At 42.2% G+C, this 20,983-nt stretch overlaps 1 long non-coding RNA gene across 1 annotated transcript; it reads right to left on the bottom strand.

Annotated features, from left to right (window-relative positions):
- Window positions 1–275: 275 nt before the first annotated feature.
- Window positions 276–2,853, bottom strand: LOC130137471 (uncharacterized). The gene is made up of 2 exons (XR_008815899.1): window positions 2,677–2,853; window positions 276–587 (listed from the first exon to the last, which is right to left on the bottom strand). It is a non-coding gene; the product is annotated as an uncharacterized LOC130137471 (long non-coding RNA).
- Between the last annotated feature and the right edge of the window lie 18,130 nt (window positions 2,854–20,983).

The following is a 20,983-nucleotide window of genomic DNA, read 5'->3' as shown; positions in this document are numbered from 1 at the left end:
AGTCTTAAACTTGCTGAAAATTTTTATGTTATATATGCCAAACCTTTACACGAACTTCTAATGTAATTGTTTCAACTAATTTTCGCTGAAAATCGTTGACGTGGTGGTGTGCCTTGTCACGCCCCGAACCCCCGTCGAGCCCACGACATCCCGCCTCCGGTCGAACAGAGTGCGACGTCCTAGGAATAACGTCGCTGACCCAACGATCCATCAGAGTTAACTCGCGGTGGAAGCAATAAAAAATCCCGGACATTAAAATTGGAGAACACCAGGAAGGAACAAATCGTCAAACCACCAAGCATATATTACACTTCCAAATATTTACATCATCCGGCAATACAAACCACAAAATAATTTATAAGCACACCGAACTATAAACTCCAAACCACCAAAATATCAAGATCAACTCTCTAGGTCAGCACTATCCAAAAATGGGGCGCATCCTCCTCCCAGAACTATCCCCTACGCCCTCTCGAAGGCGTCCACTCTGACTCACTGTCCTCTGCATCACCACCTCAATCCTCCGCAGCTGTCTGCTCACCTGACGACTCCGAGTCGACCTCAATCTCGACATTCAGGCAGGGGCTCTGAAATGGTTTGGTTGAAACAACCATGAGATCACATCTCAATAAGTCACAACCTAAGCCCCACCTAGGCTATCACGTAATTCCAGACACATCCAAACACGCAACCAAACAACCACACAACCAGCAATCAAACATTCACACATACCTGGACTCTCTGCATACGCACCATGCACGTTAGCCCACAATCCCAACATACAATTCTTGCACACATGCCATCACACACTTTCCACATATCAATACACACGCCAATCATACCACAGCAGTACATCACAGCCGCGCGCGTGCCTCGATTATAAAGCAAAACCTACTTGGGCACGTCCCATACCATGCCTAGCAGATTTTACCCCATAATCGCGCACTACATTACGCGATACAAACACACTCGCACACCAACTCACACCACACGTCACTTTCTCAAACCTCGCACCTCAAGCCAATTCCCGCTCATTCTCAATCTTTCCACCACTACCGCGCCCGCGTAAAACGCATCAGGCCAACGGTCTTCTGACCTCGTCAGGCATCGACACCCCGTCGGGCCGGGCATCGTCACCTCGTCAGGGATGGCATCGTCCTGCGTAAACGAACACGCCTCAGGACGGAATCCTACACACACTTTCCTTCTACCGCGCCCGCGTAAAACGCATCAGGCCAACGGTCTTCTGACCACGTCAGGCATCGTCACCCCGTCGGGCCGGGCATCGTCACCTCGTCAGGGACGGCATCTTCCCGCGTAAACGTACACGCCTCAGGACGGACCTCACCCCGCGTAAACGTACACGCCTCAGGGTCTCACTTTTCAAACCAATCCTACATTCCAGTACCTTCGTTCCACTCAAACCACATTTGTCACACGGCCACACCTACACACTGCCAAACACGCACACCTCACACACATTTCACAATTTCACATTCTCGTCCCACGAACACGCCACCCAATCACATATTCTTGGCACGCGAATACAATACGCGAATGCACTATCACACCACCACATCTCACGGCCAAGCACACACTGCATATCACCAATCCACATTCAGCCCAAGCATAATCCAAATCAGCCCACGATCACAAATCACACAATCACGTACACAATTCAATTCATAGCATAATTCCCACTAATCGATTGCACAATTCAACCCCAATCCAGTCACAACATCACGGTCCTACCCAAGCTTTCTATACCTCAAATTTTCGTCGCCAAATCAGTCCACAATCACCAAATAACCAGTCTCTCAATTCAACCCCAAACAGCCCATAAAACAGTCACAAAATCCCCTAAACCGAACCCTAAACAGTGACCGGAATCCCATCAAAATAAATAGTAAACGAACTCCAAAAATTCTCAATTTTGGATATGTCACAAAACACATCTCGATAATCATTTCTTATGAAGAACACAAAATCCGGTTCAAACTGCAACCATGCCTTTTTGTCCCTCGAAATCAGACCAAAATCAGTTTGCTCCAACAGAATATTTTGTCCTCAAAATACATTTATTTCAACATCCAAATCACCTTGAAAAGCTTTGAAATTTTTATATGTTATAGCCACGAATGTTCCCAACAACTTTTGTGAAGGAAGAATTTTGAAAATAGGTCTGGAAAAATTTATAAAAATTCGAACAGACCCGAAGGTCGGGTGAACAGTAAATCGGGCAGTTTTATTTCGGTCCAAAGATGGACTTCCGAATGGTCTCAAATGATTTCCAAAAATTCCCAAATTAAAGTATATTATACATCAAGATGTTGGGAGAAATTTTCATGAAGAAAATTTCCTCAAATTCGGCCCCCAAAATTCTCTACAAAAATAGCAAACCGGGAAGGTACAGTAACCGCGAATCCGCGATTCACCCCGAACCTCACGGATTCAAACCCGAACCGATTCCTACCGAATTCCAACCACCTAAACTCATTTCCCGACGTCTAATCCAACCCGCAGCACCCGCTAACAGTCACCATCAGCCATCAACAACCACGATCAGTCACCAAAAACCATTATCGACACCTTAATCGCCCTCTAAATCCTCTAAACCATACCCGAACGAGTCCGAAAATACCCGACGTCCTAAATAGGAATTAGATCGCGACTTACCCGAACTCTAGACTAACTCGGCTAGAGCGGCAAGGGGGAACGGCTGGCCGGCGGCGATCGGCGGTGGCGGCTTGCTCCGGCGATGCTCCGGCGATGATCGGCGGTCCAAGGCCGAGAGAGAGATGAGAGGATTTTTGGTGAGGGAGAGAGGGAGAGAGTTCTCTGTTGGGGGAGGGGCTGCCGAGAGAAGAGAGGGAATGAGGAGAGAGAGAGAGGAGAGAAACAATTAAATATTTGGTCCAAGGTTTGACCAATTTTTTCTTAATTCCAATTTTGCCCCTAAAACACTTGGTCCACATTCTTCCAAACCAAAATATCTAAGGGCGTTTTTGTCCAATATTTTGGGGCTGATATTTATCCACACTTAATCCCCAAATTCAATTTCCAAAATCCCCAATATTCGGAATACCCAAAAATAAGCCTAGGGGCAAAATCGTAATTTTCCGGGTGAGATCTCACTATAAGTGCATTGATCAAATTCATTTCCTAAATCCCGAGAAAAGGATCGAAAATTCAGACTGTTACAATTCTTCCCCCCTAATAAAATTTCGTCCTCGAAATTTACAACTATACCTGCTATCCAAACAGGTGGGGGTGATGACGTCTCATTATTCCTTTCTCCCAAATGGTACCTTCTGTCCCGTAATAATCTCAAACGTCTTTGATCAATGGGACCGTCTTATTCATTAAAACTTGTTCCTTCCCATTTGCCCCTAAAATCCAATATACATATTCCCAACATATCCTCTACAGTCCGTATAGTCCTTCCAAACTGGTCATCCAATAAGATCTCTTACTTAAATCATATCAACAGCGCAACTATCGAGGTTCCTTCTCGACTCCTTACAATCTCAAATCTAAGGTGTCCAGCCAGACTAAACTGAATCACCCTATTGCTGCAATCCATTACAGCATTCTGTTTAACTAACCAATCCAAGCCCACGATCAAACCGAAATCACACATAATTAACACAGCACCAAACACCACTTCACAGTCTGAACATCCCAACAACATGCACATCTTATCCATCATATTCTCAATCCTCTTTAATACTCTGAGGACTTCTTCCATACGCAGATCTTTCGCAGGTCTAACACCAGCTCGGGGGTCCACTACAGCTCCTACACCAACTCCAGGGTTTTCTACCATTCTAGCACCCATATCAATGTCCTCTACAGCTCTAGCTCGAGCACGACCTCGACCCCGTACTCCTCTTCCTGCACCCCTTCCCTGGCTGCTCATCGTCCCAGCTTTCTATCACTCTCCTATCTGCTATAATTCCATCTAGGAATTAAAGACTTAGGCCAACTAACCCAGTCTAGTCCTAGGCAGTGAGTTGACACAGTAATCCACTTAGCAGGCAATCAATCACACGGCACCAAACCACATCAAAAGAGTTCGTGCACTTACCTCAGGTCCAGACGCACCTGCATTCCAATAAAACACCCAATTCACTCAACAATCACAACAACAGTCTCGAAATACACGTAGCCCTAGACACACTATGGTTCACTAAAGTCTCCCTAACTAACTACAGCTATCCTGGGTCTCCACTCCTTATCACTCCAAGCTTCGATCGACTTAAATCGAGCTAACCTTGCTCTGATACCAATTCAAACTGGGATGTCACGCCCCGAACCCCCGTCGAGCCCGCGACATCCCGCCTCCGGTCGAACAGAGTGCGACGTCCTAGGAATAACGTCGCTGACCCAACGATCCATCAGAGTTAACTCGCGGCGGAAGCAATAAAAAATCCCGGACATTAAAATTGGAGAACACCAGGAAGGAACAAATCGTCAAACCACCAAGCATATATTACACTTCCAAATATTTACATCATCCGGCAATACAAACCACAAAATAATTTATAAGCACACCGAACTATAAACTCCAAACCACCAAAATATCAAGATCGCCTCTCTAGGTCAAGCACTATCCAAAAATGGGGCGCATCCTCCTCCCGAACTATCCCCTACGCCTCTCGAAGGCGTCCACTCGACTCACCGTCCTCTCGCATCACCACCTCAATCCTCCGCACTGTCGCTCACTCGACGACTCCGAGTCGACCTCAATCTCGACATTCAGGCGGGGGCTCTGAAATGGTTTGGTTGAAACAACCATGAGATCACATCTCAATAAGTCACAACCTAAGCCCCACCTAGGCTATCACGTAATTCCAGACACATCCAAACACGCAACCAAACAACCACACAACCAGCAATCAAACATTCACACATACCTGGACTCTCTGCATACGCACCGTGCACGTTAGCCCACAATCCCAACATACAATTCTTGCACACATGCCATCACACACTTTCCACATATCAATACACACGCCAATCATACCACAGCAGTACATCACAGCCGCGCGCGTGCCTCGATTATAAAGCAAAACCTACTTGGGCACGTCCCATACCATGCCTAGCAGATTTTACCCCATAATCGCGCACTGCATTACGCGATACAAACACACTCGCACACCAACTCACACCACGCGTCACTTTCTCAAACCTCGCACCTCAAGCCAATTCCCGCTCATTCTCAACCTTTCCACCACTACCGCGCCCGCGTAAAACGCATCAGGCCAACGGTCTTCTGACCTCGTCAGGCATCGACACCCCGTCGGGCCGGGCATCGTCACCTCGTCAGGGACGGCATCGTCCCGCGTAAACGAACACGCCTCAGGACGGAATCCTACACACACTTTCCTTCTACCGCGCCCGCGTAAAACGCATCAGGCCAACGGTCTTCTGACCACGTCAGGCATCGTCACCCCGTCGGGCCGGGCATCGTCACCTCGTCAGGGACGGCATCTTCCCGCGTAAACGTACACGCCTCAGGACGGACCTCACCCCGCGTAAACGTACACGCCTCAGGGTCTCACTTTTCAAACCAATCCTACATTCCAGTACCTTCGTTCCACTCAAACCACATTTGTCACACGGCCACACCTACACACTGCCAAACACGCACACCTCACACACATTTCACAATTTCACATTCTCGTCCCACGAACACGCCACCCAATCACACATTCTTGGCACGCGAATACAATATGCGAATGCACTATCACACCACCACATCTCACGGCCAAGCACACACTGCATATCACCAATCCACATTCAGCCCAAGCATAATCCAAATCAGCCCACGATCACAAATCACACAATCACGTACACAATTCAATTCATAGCATAATTCCCACTGATCGATTGCACAATTCAACCCCAATCCAGTCACAACATCACGGTCCTACCCAAGCTTTCTATACCTCAAATTTTCGTCGCCAAATCAGTCCACAATCACCAAATAACCAGTCTCTCAATTCAACCCCAAACAGCCCCTAAAACAGTCACAAAATCCCCTAAACCGAACCCTAAACAGTGACCGGAATCCCATCAAAATAAATAGTAAACGAACTCCAAAAATTCTCAATTTTGGATATGTCACAAAAAACATCTCGATAATCATTTCTTATGAAGAACACAAAATCCGGTTCAAACTGCAACCATGCCTTTTTGTCCCTCGAAATCAGACCAAAATCAGTTTGCTCCAACAGAATATTTTGTCCTCAAAATACATTTATTTCAACACCCAAATCACCTTGAAAAGCTTTGAAATTTTTATATGTTATAGCCACGAATGTCCCCAACAACTTTTGTGAAGTAATAATTTTGAAAATAGGTCTGGAAAAATTTATAAAAATTCGAACAGACCCGAAGGTCGGGTGAACAGTAAATCGGGCAGTTTTATTTCGGTCCAAAGATGGACTTCCGAATGGTCTCAAATGATTTCCAAAAATTTCCAAATTAAATTATGTTATACTTCAAGATGTTGAGAGAAACTTTCATGAAGAAAATTTCCTCAAATTCGGCTCCCAAAATTCTCTACAAAAATAACAAACCGGGAAGGTACAGTAACCGCGAATCCGCGATTCACCCCGAACCTCACGGATTCAAACCCGAACCGATTCCTACCGAATTCCAACCACCTAAACTCATTTCTCGACGTCTAATCCAACCCGCAGCACCCGCTAACAGTCACCATCAGCCATCAACAACCACGATCAGTCACCAAAAACCATTATCGACACCTTAATCGCCCTCTAAATCCTCTAAACCATACCCGAACGAGTCCGAAAATACCCGACGTCCTAAATAGGAATTAGATCGCGACTTACCCGAACTCTAGACTAACTCGGCTAGAGCGGCAAGGGGGAACGGCTGGCCGGCGGCGATCGGCGGTGGCGGCTTGCTCCGGCGATGCTCCGGCGATGATCGGCGGTCCAAGGCCGAGAGAGAGATGAGAGGATTTTTGGTGAGGGAGAGAGGGAGAGAGTTCTCTGTTGGGGGAGGGGCTGCCGAGAGAAGAGAGGGAATGAGGAGAGAGAGAGAGGAGAGAAACAATTAAATATTTGGTCCAAGGTTTGACCAATTTTTTCTTAATTCCAATTTTGCCCCTAAAACACTTGGTCCACATTCTTCCAAACCAAAATATCTAAGGGCGTTTTTGTCCAATATTTTGGGGCTGATATTTATCCACACTTAATCCCCAAATTCAATTTCCAAAATCCCCAATATTCGGAATACCCAAAAATAAGCCTAGGGGCAAAATCGTAATTTTCCGGGTGAGATCTCACTATAAGTGCATTGATCAAATTCATTTCCTAAATCCCGAGAAAAGGATCGAAAATTCAGACTGTTACATGCCTTATGTGGCAGCTAGCAATTACTGGACAGCCATATCAGCGATTTCCGGCAAAAATTAGTTGGAAAGATTACATTGGAATTTCAAGTAAAGGTCTAGGACTAAATTGGCAAAATTGATAAGTTTGAGATTAAATTAACATTTGTACAATAAATTTAGGACTGATCGGATAATTTTTCCAAGGCAATATACGTTCGAAGCAAAAAAAAGTAGGCAATTACTCAACAAAACAAGATGCAACCCGTGCAATAATTTATAACTAATATATGGTACATAAACTTCTAAGCATAAAGAAAATTCCACATTTTTGTATTTATATTGTAATATCATAATTTAAATATAACATAAAAATTTTCGGCAACTTTTATGTTAAATAGTTAACGAGATATTTTGACTTATTACATTTTATCTGTTATTTATTATGTCTATCTTTTTTTGTCAAAGTTATTTACTACGTCTCCAGGACACGTAATTAATATGCTTTTATTTTAGTAAGCATATTTATACACTAATGTAATTGTTATGTTAATATTAAGGGAGAAAATTTCTTTAATACTAAGGAGTTATTATGAGAATATAGAAATAACTAAGAGAAATAGGAGGAAGAAGGACGGGTTAATAAATAGGTAGCAAAATGAGTAGAGAGTGTAAGAAAAGTACTCTTTCTACCTTAGAGGCAGCCCTTAAAGAAGCCATATTTATTATCATACACATATATAAAGTGGACAGTCACTGTGACATCTAAATTTTTCTAAATTATTTGATAATATTTAGATTACAAATATAAAAAAAGGTTCTTTCGGAATTTGGTTGACATGTGTGATGTCACACCCCGAACCTTAACGGACTCGCGACACCTCTACGATGATTGTATCGAACGCGACGTCTCAGGACACGTCGCCGACCCAAATGAGACACCCACATGTATACACAAGCGGAAGCGAAATATAACAACCTAGACAATAGACAATAACGAAGGGATAGTAATAGCACAAAACAATAATTTCATAACAATGGAAAACAGTAACTTACAACATTCGGCCAGACAATCAGACATTAGGCTCCTAGGGTTAACATCCATCATTATCATAAAAAAGGGACAGGTGGTAGGGTAGGCTAGCTAGCTGCACAAGAAGGGCTCTATCAAAAAGCTTCTAAGCCCAGCACCCAAACGCTCTTATGGTGCCCAATCTGAATTAGACCCTGAAGACTCCGACTCCGTGTCAGAGTTGATCTCGATCGGCTCTTCCTTGTTACCCGGCTCGTCCTCGGGCTCGGACTCCATTGGCTCTGGCACAGGCTCGGGCTCTTCTTTAGGTTCGGACTTCTCAAATTCCTCTTCGAGCTCGAGATCCGCAGGCGCTATAGGTTCTGGTACGGGCTCGGGTTCGGGACCAGGGTTCTCTGGGGGATCTTCGGAGTCCAGAATCTCACCATCAGGAGCATACACGTCCCCGGGCTCCCAATCTACGACATCCTCATTGCCGTGCTGCTGTCCCTCAAAACCCCGGATTGGGCCAACTAACTCCAACCCGTCACAATAAACCCAGGCCAAGTAAGTGTGACGCTGCAAGTCCTCTAAGCCCACATCTACCCAGACTGTAGTGAGGTGCCTAATGTAAGTCTGATGTGGACCTACTGGATACTTGGTCTCCTCATGCACCGTATGCACAGGGACCCCAAAACGCCGAGGTGGCGGCATGATCAAGGTCGGGGTCGGGGATCTGAAATGGTTTGAATTACAGAAATGAGAATAAATCTCAATAAGCAGACAACCTAAACCCCACCTAGACCAATGCGTACCCAGACGAGTCCCAGCATGCATTCTAGCAATCGACATAACAGAATTCTCATGCACACTTACCTCGTCTCAAATCACCCGCCAACTCCGTGCATTAGTTAAAATCACAATAATGCAATAATAACTCAAGAATATAACATAAACACTCGAGCGCCATAACCACGTACATTCACCCAATTCAACCAAACACATTTCACATGCGTGTCCAACCAACTAACCACGACCCACATCAACACGCCTCAGGTCCAACCCTCCGATCAATCCGGGTTCAATCCTGCGTAACCACGCCTTAGGACATTTCTCTCGACCCACGTAACCACACCTCAGGTCATTTCTCTCGACCCGCGTAATCACGCTTCAGGTCATTTCTTGCCTTTCTAGCCACACCTGCGTAACCACGCCTCATGTTAGCAGCCCTCCGATCAATCCGGGCTTAGTTTCGCATAACCACGCCTCAGGACATTCCTCATGCACATACGTCACAACACAATTCACCAATACCAATCTAGCACGTCATACTATTCAAATTCAAGTCATGCTTACCACATTAGCCCACCAATCCAACCTTCAAGTCGGCTACATTCAAACACCAATTTCACCCACAAACGCCACTACAACTCAGTCATTGAACCCATCTCGATCGATTACTAATTTAGCCACAAAATCACCACCACAATAATCCATAAACCAATCACATTCAATTAACTAATCCCTACCTAACTTAGTCACTAAACCAACACTAATCACCCCTAAACAAGTCTAATAATACCCAAAGTACTAAGTAGGGATTAGGAGGTCACTTACCTAGGTTTTGGCCCAAGGAAAACCAGCAAGGGGGCCAAATGCCCGGTCGGGGCAGCGGCGGGTCGCCGCGGGCAAGGGCACAGCGGACAAGCGGTTCGGCAATGGCTCGGCATAGCCCTCGGCCACGGCCGGGCGAGCAGCCAGGAGTGCGGGCGAGCGGCTGGGCACGACGGGCGAGCAGCTGGGCGAGCTCGGCCACGGCCGGGACAGCGGCCAGGCGCGCGGGCGACGGGGTCGGCACTCGGTATGGGCAAGGGTAGCGCCTAGGCTACTTGGCCATGGCCGGGGCAGCGGCCAAGCGGACGGACGACGGGCTCGGCCACAGCCGGGACAATTCGGCCAAGGCAGGGACAACGGCTAGGCGGACGGGCGACGGCCTGGGCGAGCGGCCGACGGTGACGGCGAGCTGGCGATGGGCGACGGGCGAGCTGGCAACTACGGCGACGGTGAGCTGCTGAGCGAGACCCGCGGCGGCGAGCTACTGGGTGAGCTGGTGAGTGGCCGGGGGCAGGAGCGGCGGTCGGGCGGCGGCCCTGTGAGCGACGTGCGGCGGTTGGACGCGTAGCGACGTCGGCGCACGACGGTGGCGATTGGTCCGGACGGAGGGCAGTACTTGCGGGTGGCTTGGGCGGACCGGCGACGAGCGGTCACGAAGCGACGGTGGACGAGCAGGCACGCGGCCGGGCTGGCTGGCGATGGCGACGGCGACGGCGACGGCGTTCGGTGGCTGGGCGGTAGCGACGGTGGTGGCTAGTCGAGCGAGCGGCGGTCGGCGAGCAAAAGAAGAAGAAGAAGCAGATGCAGCGGCCAAGAGGAAAAGAAAAGAAGAGAAGAAGAAGAAGAAGAAGAAGAAGAAGAAGGGAAAATAGGAAGAAGGGAGGAGAGAGAGAGAGTCTGCATGGGGAGATGGGGGAGGGGACGTACGTAGCTGGGGGGAGAGGGGACACGCGTAGGGGGCGCGCGGGCACAGAGAGAGAGAGAGAAAGTCAAATTAATCGAGTTCGATCCAACGGCCCACGTTCAAAATCGAAGTCGATCCAACGGTCCACTAAAAATCTTAATTATAAGTTAGGATTAGGCCAAAAGACACTAAATAAAATAAACCCAGAGGGAGGTTTATTGGTCAAAATTCGCATCCGGTCCAAATTTCACTTTTCGATGATTCTGAACAATCTCGACGCTGGCCACAACAATATTGACACCGTCCAATTAAATTCGTCACGAAACTCCGAGAAATTCGACACCCAAGTTCGGGCTTTAAATAACGGCCAAATTCGATCGAATGCGATTCTAGTGAAATCTCTAATTTAAAAATAACCCAAGAGTGATTAGTTCTGGGCGAGATTTTACTATAAGCACACTGACGAAATACATGCTTTATAAATCCCAAAAATGGGTCGAAATTCGGAATGTCACATGTGAAATTTTAATTAGATCACTAATGTATGAGGCGTGGAAATTTCGAAAGATGCTTTTCGTCTAAGTGACTTTTCTGATTGCAATTCCGTTAGGGTTATAAAATTACTAGGTATTATAATTAAAAATATGTGTTTCTAATTTCAACTTGCCTAAATTAATAGATTTTTATATAAGGTTGATTATATAGAGTGACGATAAAAAATTAATTACCATAGTAATAATTGACAGCGACTGATATGCTTTGAAATACGTATTAGATAATTTTCAAAGTAAAAATTCACTGAGTTGAGATTTTCCTAACGTATAATAGCTTTCGCTGATTATCGGTGTTTAGAACAAATACCTATTTTCCAGCGTATTTACCGAAATGTAAAATATTATCAAACATTAGCAAATATCTTCATTTTAACCTAAATTATGCGACTTGTCACCCTTTTACTTGAACATTTCTCTTTATTCTTTACCTAGTATTTCGGCCCCAATCTCCTCATGGCTTTTAATCTTAGTTAATTAATATCTATTGTTTTGACTCATGCGAAACACAAGTCAAGGTCTTCTTTATATCTTCTCATATTTTGGACGTGAGCTTCAACTCCACTTCTCTTTCATCTAAAAGAATATCAACTTCAAGAGCACTTGCATTGTCCTTTCTTTTGAACAAGAAAGAAAGAAAGATTTCCTACCCATATCTCTTTGCATTTAACCTTCATAGTCCATTCAATTGAGTTATCTAAGATTTAGTCTAACCTATCAAGTGTTACAAGGTAAAGTCGTGAACTTCATTTCTTTTTATGAAATTAGTTTTGTTTTTAAAGAATGAAACTTGTTAAATTTTAATTGTTTGTTTTGCTTTCAAGGTGATTAGAGCTTTGATTTATTCAAGTCTTCCAACCAAGTTTAGTGAAAACTCTAAGTTAGATTGATCTACTTGGTACTCTTGATTTTGGTTGGTTGATGTTTGCTCATCTAATTTAAATTTTACGTTAAGTTTCATTGGACATCAAGATTGGGATGTTGAGTTATGGTGATTTCTTGCCTAAATGGAAACCTTTTCTACATGCCTAGAAGGTGTTTGAAAGAATACCCAAAAGGTTTTCTTGCATCTTGAATGGGAAAAAGTAAAAAATGGTAAAGCTAGACCTACAATGGACATTTTAGTAATTTTTGACATGTCTAGCTTCAATTTTGTAAACTTCTAGAATTGAGATGGCTCTTGTAACAATGATATTTTATGCTTTTAATTGTTAATTGGTGGGTCATTAAGTTAGATTAATCAAAGGGAATCAAACAGGTTCAAAATAACTAGTTTTGACGCTTTAGGGGCAAATTTATAATCTCACCAAGCTATGGGACTAATATGAAATAACATTGGAAACCTTATGATGATTGATAGTTAAGTTATTTTTAGAAATAATTGCTTAATTTAGACAATTTATCTAACTAGTCAAAATTTGTACTTAGTCGCACAAGCATTTTGAAAAGTTGGTCATATTGATAATTTTACATTCATGTAGTGTCAATAAGATTTCCATATGCATCAATAGCATTAGCTAACTAATTTGACTAGTAAAGCTAGATTAAGATAAAATTGAGTTATAAGTCATATTGGGATCAATGCCGTGCAAATTTGCATTGATGATAATATGCAACATGTAGTGTGGAGAAATCGAGACGCATATTATTTTTAAAAGCCCACTTCATTTATGCACTATTAAGAAGAAAGATCTGTTGATATTCTTTGTGACATGTACATGGTTATATTACTGTTGAGATACATGCATCTTATTCATGCCATGTAAACGGTGAAATGAGAAAGCTAATTGGGCTTGGAATACATTAGAGTTTTAATGGCAAACTGGGAATAATTTTAAATTGTTGTTATGTAAGAATGTTGTGAACTCTTAGATTGAATGATGATTGTTTTATGAATAAGAGCTTGTAAATTTGCCAATGAAGATAAATGGATATTTGGTTTCCGTTGCTAATACAAGAAATACCAAAAGATTAATGTAATAGTACTTGCATTGTGATTTATAATCATTTGCATGTCAATGATGCCATGTGATGATGACCTTTGCCATCGCCTATTCGCTGGAAAGTGAAATCTCTTATATGAGTATGTGTATAAAACTTTGGGAAAAGATAGATATTTTACCGCCTAAATTGGGTCTCTACAAGGTTGAGAGGACATGAAATCCTATGATTCGTACATGAAATGATATGGCTTGTATAGCTCGATATGACTTGTGTCACCTGTGATGTAAAGTTATGGAAAGCTATCTCCTCGCTAATCTAAAGGACACCCATAATGAATGGGCCAAGAGGCGTGGCAAAGATATTTGCGCATCATGATATTTGTACATTCATTTGTGTGTATTTAAGTATTAAACTAAATATTAGCTAGCGGCATCTATTTTTATCCATTGCATACATGATTATTGTCATTTATAACACATGATTTAATTTTAAAGGAACTTAAAAAATGTGTTTGGAAAGAGTAGGTGAATATTCACTATATAGAATAGGTTGACCTCCTTATTACTGCAGTGGGCAAATGTTTGGAAAATTTGACATGGTTGGCAGGATTGTGTCTTCTGTAATGGGAGTTTCAATTATGCATTTAGAAAACAAAGCTAAATTATTTGTTCTTTTGAGGTTCAAAATATATGAAAAGAGTCCTTATGGTGCAAATGGATCCATTCTACCTTCCTCAAGAATAAAAACTTTTGGTTGGTACCGAAGCCCACCTTCTGCTCTTGGGCTTGGAAGAAAATCCTGGATCTACGGTCCCAATTTCGACTGCAATTTCGTTGGCATATAGGTGATGGCTCATCTGTATCATTTTGGTTTGATAATTGGCACCCTAAAGGCCCTCTTTATGAATTGTTCTCTAATAGAGAAATATATTCCTCTGGCATCCCGAGAAGTGCAACTGTCCAGGATTTCTTTTGCTCTTCATGGCATGCGTCTTCATTCATGGGAAGTTTCAACTCATGGACCGACCCATTACCAACAATCGGTGACAGTCCCGATACCTTCATCTGGCAAAGCCATTCTTCTGGGACATTCTCCACAGCATCGGCGTGGGAGTTCATCAGAACCAAGAGACCAAAAGTGTTCTGGAGCTCCTTTATTTGGGACCGTAGCATTGCACCAAGGTATGCCTTTTTTCTATGGCTTATCTCCAAAAATAGACTCCCAACTCAGGTTGTGTTACTCAACTACAACAGAATTTCGAAAGCTGTTTGTGCATTCTGTAAATGTAGACCGGATTCTATAGACCACTTGTTTTTTGGTTGCCAATGCACGGGATCCCTTGCATTGTTCTGGGCAAACACTTGCAATCTCTCTTGGAGGAACAAACCGTGGGTAGATAATCTCCGCTGGGCAAGCAAATACATTACTGGTAACAGCTTCCATCATCGGATAGCTCGGTTCTCTCTTGGTGCCTTGTGCCACATTATCTGGTCCGAACGGAATCATATACTTTTCAGGAACAAGGCGATGTTCCTACCAGCCATGCGCAATCATCTTGTAAAGGTTGTTCGGGATAGAGGGTTATCTATGCATCCTGTTCAAGACACTCGCCGCAACAGGAAAATACAAACTAATTGGGGCATTTCCTCGTCCATATTCACGTAACCTGCTGATGCGGTCTTTGTATGTATTTTTCTTAGTTAGTTGGCTGTCTTTTCAGCCTTCTTGCTTTGCTTCCGTACCTTGTTTAGCCTAACACCTTTGCACCTGTTGGGACACTTAGGTGTCGCTCTATGTGCGGGGTTTTTGTGTTTGCCTACAATCTTTGTAAGCTTCGGTTTGAAAAGTTAATACAATCCTTACCTTACCAAAAAAAAAAAAAAATATGAAAAATTGATGTTGCGACGGTTACTCAATACAAGTCTGGAATTTAAATATATGTATTTTTTTGGGTGAGCTGAGAACACTTAGTAAGTTAGTTAACAATATAAAAACTCTCGCAGCATATGGTCTCTCAATATAACCATTTCCTCTTTCCTCCGTATTCTATCTTCTGTCTTACAACGTAAAATAGTTTTTGCATAGGGTGACCAAGATCTTTGGACTATAAGCGTAACTGCAAAACGGTTAAAAGTCAATATCACCCCCAGCTACTTCGGCAACGTACGTTCAACTATGGATGTGAGAGTATAATTGTATGTATTCGTGGTACATATGAAAACTCGAAAGTTTGATTTATACGGTGTTTTTATTTTTGGCACAATTTATACGGTGTATACGGTGTTAAGATAACACACTATATGTGAACAATAGTCACACCACCCAAGAACCATTCCTTCAGTTCTGCGCAGGCCTGCCATTTGAAACAAACATGGTGGGGCCCATTTAGACAGATCACCGGCTCTAGTTACTCGGGAGGGAGGGAGGGTGCTCCATCTTGGTGTCAGGTTAATAATACCAGCGGAAAATATTTTTGATACGACAATTATTTCCGCATGAAAATGCTGTAATAATCTATTAGATAATTAGGGCATGTTTGTTATTTTTTCTTAAAAATGATCGTTTGTATCGCTCATAAAAATGAACAAAAGAAAAATATTTTCATCGTGCACAAAAATGTTTAGACATAAATCGTTATCGACAATGAAAATATTTTTCATTGACTAATTATTTCGAGCGAAACAAACGATTATATTTAGGAAAACGTTATTCGAATCATTCATTTTTCAAGGCGCTTTTGTTTGTTTTGCGGAACATGAATGGTTTGAAAAACATTTTCTAGAAAATGATTGCTTATATCGCTTGAAATAATTAGTTAATGAATAATATTTTTATTACCGATAACAATTTATATCTAAACAATTTCGTGGACGATGGAAATATTTTTCATTCATTCATCTTTATAAGTGACTCAAACGATTATTTTTTAGAAAATATTTTTCAAATTATTTATTTTTCACGAAATAAACGGAGCCATACTAATTACTATGCTTGTCGTTGTTTTCGGATGTAGCAAAAATGAGAAATGATTATGACGTCATTTAAAAGAACATAATAAGCGGCTGGTCCCTTCTACACTTATTGAGCAAATTCAAAAGAAGTTCCCTATCGCATGCATTTATAAAAGAAATTCACGAAAACCAAGTGTCATTTTCATATAAGATGTCATCCCAATTGGATGCTTTTATGCTATAGACAAAATCGTGACTCGCAAATCGATCGAAATAATGTTATCGGTATACCAATAATTACTCTAACGCGTTTTAAATTAATTTTCTAGAAATAATTCATATATATAAGTATTTTCTTTCTTTGTTTACACGTATAAAGTTATTTCATTATTTTACCCTTTTCAGGGTCGATGAATTAACCTTTTGTTGTACTATTATATATCTCATTCATTGGTGTTGCATTTGATAACGACTAAATGAATCCAAAACAGGAAGTGGAATTTAAAGAACGTTCAAAAAGAGACAAGCACTACTATGCAACAAAAGCCAATTCAATGCCCATGTTGGATTAATAGAGTACCGATTTATTCTTTATCTATTATTTCTTACAATTTATTTTATAAGTTATTCTATTTTTAATCAACAAAAGAAAACCAATCTAATTGTAATTTTTAACACAGAATATAATTATATTTTAGATTTAATAGTATTTACAATCAATCTTGACAAGTAACAAACGTACGGTTCAAATTTAAACAATATGATAACTATACTTTGCTAATTATAGTTTCCACCTTATCGCTTTACACAAAACGAACGCTGGTTCCTTCTGACCAAACAAAACATAAATGTATCCCACTTTTAAAAGTTTTGTCAAATTATTTTTTATTTTTACATTTTCAATGGAAAATGAGAGAGAGAGAGAGAATACCCAATTACATGTGCATTGAATATACACAAGTATATTTCAGCTGAAAGAGTAATTAATGCATTTCAAGTGCAATTCGACATCTGTCGAAGTATTTTCTTTTCATTTCTTTTACTAGTTTAGATTGTATAAATGTTGTGCGTGTATATATCTATTTCTTTTATTTTTTCCTGTATTAAAGGTTGTTCATTTTTGCTGAGAAATAAAGCAAGAGAATCTCTCTCCAACCCTAATAAGTTAGAAACCAGGTACAACTAGGGGTGATCGGTTCCCAATTCGATCCAGTTCTAAGGTGGAACAGGAAACCGGATTGGGAGGACCGATTCCCAAAATTGGGAATCGAGGATCGGATTGCCAGTCAGGTCCAGTTCAGGTCCGGTTCAATGGAACCGATCACTTAGGGTTTAGTTTGGATTTTACTAAATTTTGTCAATGAAGTTCATTTAAGGTTTAGTTCACATTTTACTAGTTTTTTTGAAAAAAATAAATACATGTGTGTAGTCAGTCCAGTTCTCCCTTGAAACTGGAAATTGGACTGCCCGGACACTGGTTTCACTTTTAGGAATCGGGAACCGGACCCAACCGGCCGGTTCGGTTCGGTTCGGTCTCGGCAGTTTCCGCACCCCTAAGTACAACGAGCAGTTGCCGTCAGCCACGCCTTATGTACAACGAACATGACAAATTGTTTGAATGAATCAAAGAGCGAATTTTGCTTTGTTGGGGATGACCCATTCGGGCGTGCTAGGTGTGGCAGTGGCGGAAGTATCAAGTGAGATGGTGTTGGCAGATGGAGATGTGGTGATATAAAGACCCGATAGCAGCGAATCTTGGAGTAGTGGTATTTTAGTTTGCGAATCCTTCACAACAAAGTGAAATGGATGAAACTCAAAGAAGCAGTTGTTATCACATGTAAATTGTGTACAAAAAGCAAATTACATGTAATGGTAGGGACATGAAGGATATTTGAGAAATGAAAAGATTTGTTAATAGGGGTTTTAAGAGTGAAAGAACTGACATTAACAATATTTAAGCCTGCCCTCCATTATTTACACGAAAAGATTCTTTATCGTTATGTGGTGCAGAGATCTACAGATGTCAGGCGTCACATGGGGAACAGCTGTAGTATCCGAAAATCAGTCTTGCTGCGATGGGGTAGGAAGAATTCCGGCCATATTAGCAGTAGGCTGAGGTGCACCGTTGTTAGATTGCAAACACCTGAAATAATATTTTGCAGCCATATGGTTGTATTTTTGACAAATTTGGCATCGGCCTTTCGTATTTTTAGATCGATTGCCTAGGTTTCCATGATTGTGCTTGTTACCTTGCCAACAGTATTGAGGGTTTGGGGCGTTAGATAGCTGGAAATTGGAAATTGGTTGTGGTTGAGTGGTAGGGGTGGATGATGGAGGGGTGTAAGTGGTAACATTTGCCTCTATAGGCATCGTGGCAAACTTCATTCGAAGCTCATGATTGAGGTGCAATCGATGGAGTTCAGGAAAGGTTGTCGGATCGAGTTTTGTAGCCAAGGCAGCAATAATGTTAGAAAAATCAGAACCAAGATTACGAAAGACAATGGCATTTAATTCTTCATTCCCTAGAGGGCGATTGGCAGCAGCTAATTGATCTGAAATGTACTTTACCTCACGGAGATAAGTTGAGACAGACTTGTCACCTCTAGATGTATTTTGGAGTTGTATATGAAACTGAAAAATGCTTGTATGTGATAGAGATCCAAAGGCAATTTGTAGAGTCCTCTAGACATCGGCAGCAGTAGCTAATCCAACCAGATAGGGTAGGACATCAGGTGAAAGAGAAGATATCATCCAACTAAGAACAAGTTGATTTTTATTAATCCATTCATCATATGCGGGGTTTGGTGCAGTAGTAGTGGAGCCCGTGGAGGTGAAGGTCGGAGTAGAACAAATAATGGTGTCGTCAAGTTATCCCATTAAGGATTGGCTGCGAAGTAATGGAAACAACTAGGTCTTTCCACAGTAGAAAGTTATCACCGGAAAGTTTGTGGCTAAGGTGGTGTTGCACAGTCGGAGTGGAGGTGGGAGATGACATCGTGAATAGGAGAGGTTAAAAAATAGAAGAGAAAGAAGAAATAATAGAGATGTTTCCAAGGATACTACTGGTCGTCTGATACCATGTAAGAATTAGACTCTAAATTTGAGTTTCAGTTTCGCTTTCCTTCAACTCTAGAATAACATTTGTATTTATAGAGTTCACCTACCAGCTGTTACCGTAATTACATGAGATAATAATAGACTAATTCAAAAAAATATTTTGAATTTTGAATTAGTCCATTACAATAATAACTACATGAGATTAGAATGGCCTAATTCAAAAAAATTTTGAATTTGAACGAGTCATTCATTGTTAGCCTTAACAAAATTCATCTGTCATGATTGGAGTTGGTGCCGATTCTGGAGCTGGGCTTGGTTGAAACGCTAAAAATTTGAGCGATCAAGAGATAGATTTGGCTTTGGAGGGTTTTAAAGCTTGTTGCTCGGCTCGCTTTGAGGATTGCCCCTGCAACGGTGATGGCGACGCCTTATTGACTTCGCCGGAGAAGTCAGCCCCTGCCGGCGGAAGTTAGGGAATGGACTCCACCCCTACGCGCTCTAATCTTAAGGGGTGTAGATTTGATCCAAATAACTTTCTTAATCTGTTTGGGAACTGCGCTGGTGACGGTGACCACGACAGTTTCTTGACTTTTCCGGTAAACTTGGCCATTGGCGGTGGAATCTCGGGAGAGGAGTCAATGCTCTATGATCTCGAGGGGTATGGATTTGATCCTGATGGATTTCTTAGTCTCTTCAAGAACTGCGGCGGGGACAGTGGTAGTGACAGTTTCTTGACTTTACCGAAGAACTCGACCATTGGCGGTGGATGCTTGAGAGAGGAGACGATGCTCTGCAACCTTGAGGAATGTGGATTTAACCCTAACGAATTTCTTTGCCTCAAAGAGGATTTCATCGGTAATGGTGACCGTGACAATTTCTTGACTTTGCCAGAGAATTCGGCAATCAGCAATGGAAGCTCGGGAGAGGAATCAATGCTCTGATATCTTGAGGGTTGGACATGATCCCGACCACTTTCTTACACTTGAAGATCCGGATGTTCCTCTATGATGTAAATGTGAATATATGTGGTTTTTCTTGTTAAATTGCGTTGTACATGTTGGGAAATATTGTAAATATTAAGGGTAGAATAGTAATCTAGTTTGTGAGTAGGGTTAAGCACATATATGCATTTTTGTAACCCTATAATCACCTTTTAGAATAATAAGAAAAACTATTATCTCTTTTCATGGTATCAGAGCCTCACACACAAAAATAATAAAAAAAAAACCTATTTAAACCCTAGTTGCCAGATTGCTGGAGACTACTGTTCCTTTACCGGCGAAGCCCCCCGCCATTGGATGGCGACACCCAAATGCTGGCGACTCCGTCGACGACCCAGATTTGGTTGTGCCTAGCCTTGGCTACCCACAAGCAGCCATTGCCGACCCCCGGTGACCCAAATTTGGTGATGTTTGAGTATTCTAGTGCTGACCAATTCTGAGGTTCGAATTTTCCGGCATTCCCCAACCTGATGGTTGCTATTGCTCAGCCTTAGTGACTAACATTGAACCTGAACACCCAAAAAAAATATTGTTTCTTCATCAATATTACTGTTGCTCGAATTTCATGGTTCTTACAAAGGATAAA

The sequence above is a fragment of the Syzygium oleosum genome, unplaced genomic scaffold, assembly GCF_021117445.2.
Source record: "Syzygium oleosum isolate NSW1041296 unplaced genomic scaffold, Sole_v2.1 Sole_v2.02, whole genome shotgun sequence".
Lineage (NCBI taxonomy): Eukaryota > Viridiplantae > Streptophyta > Magnoliopsida > Myrtales > Myrtaceae > Syzygium > Syzygium oleosum.
The sequence above is the reverse complement of the archived record's forward strand: the minus strand, read 5'-3'. Positions and strand labels throughout refer to the sequence as shown.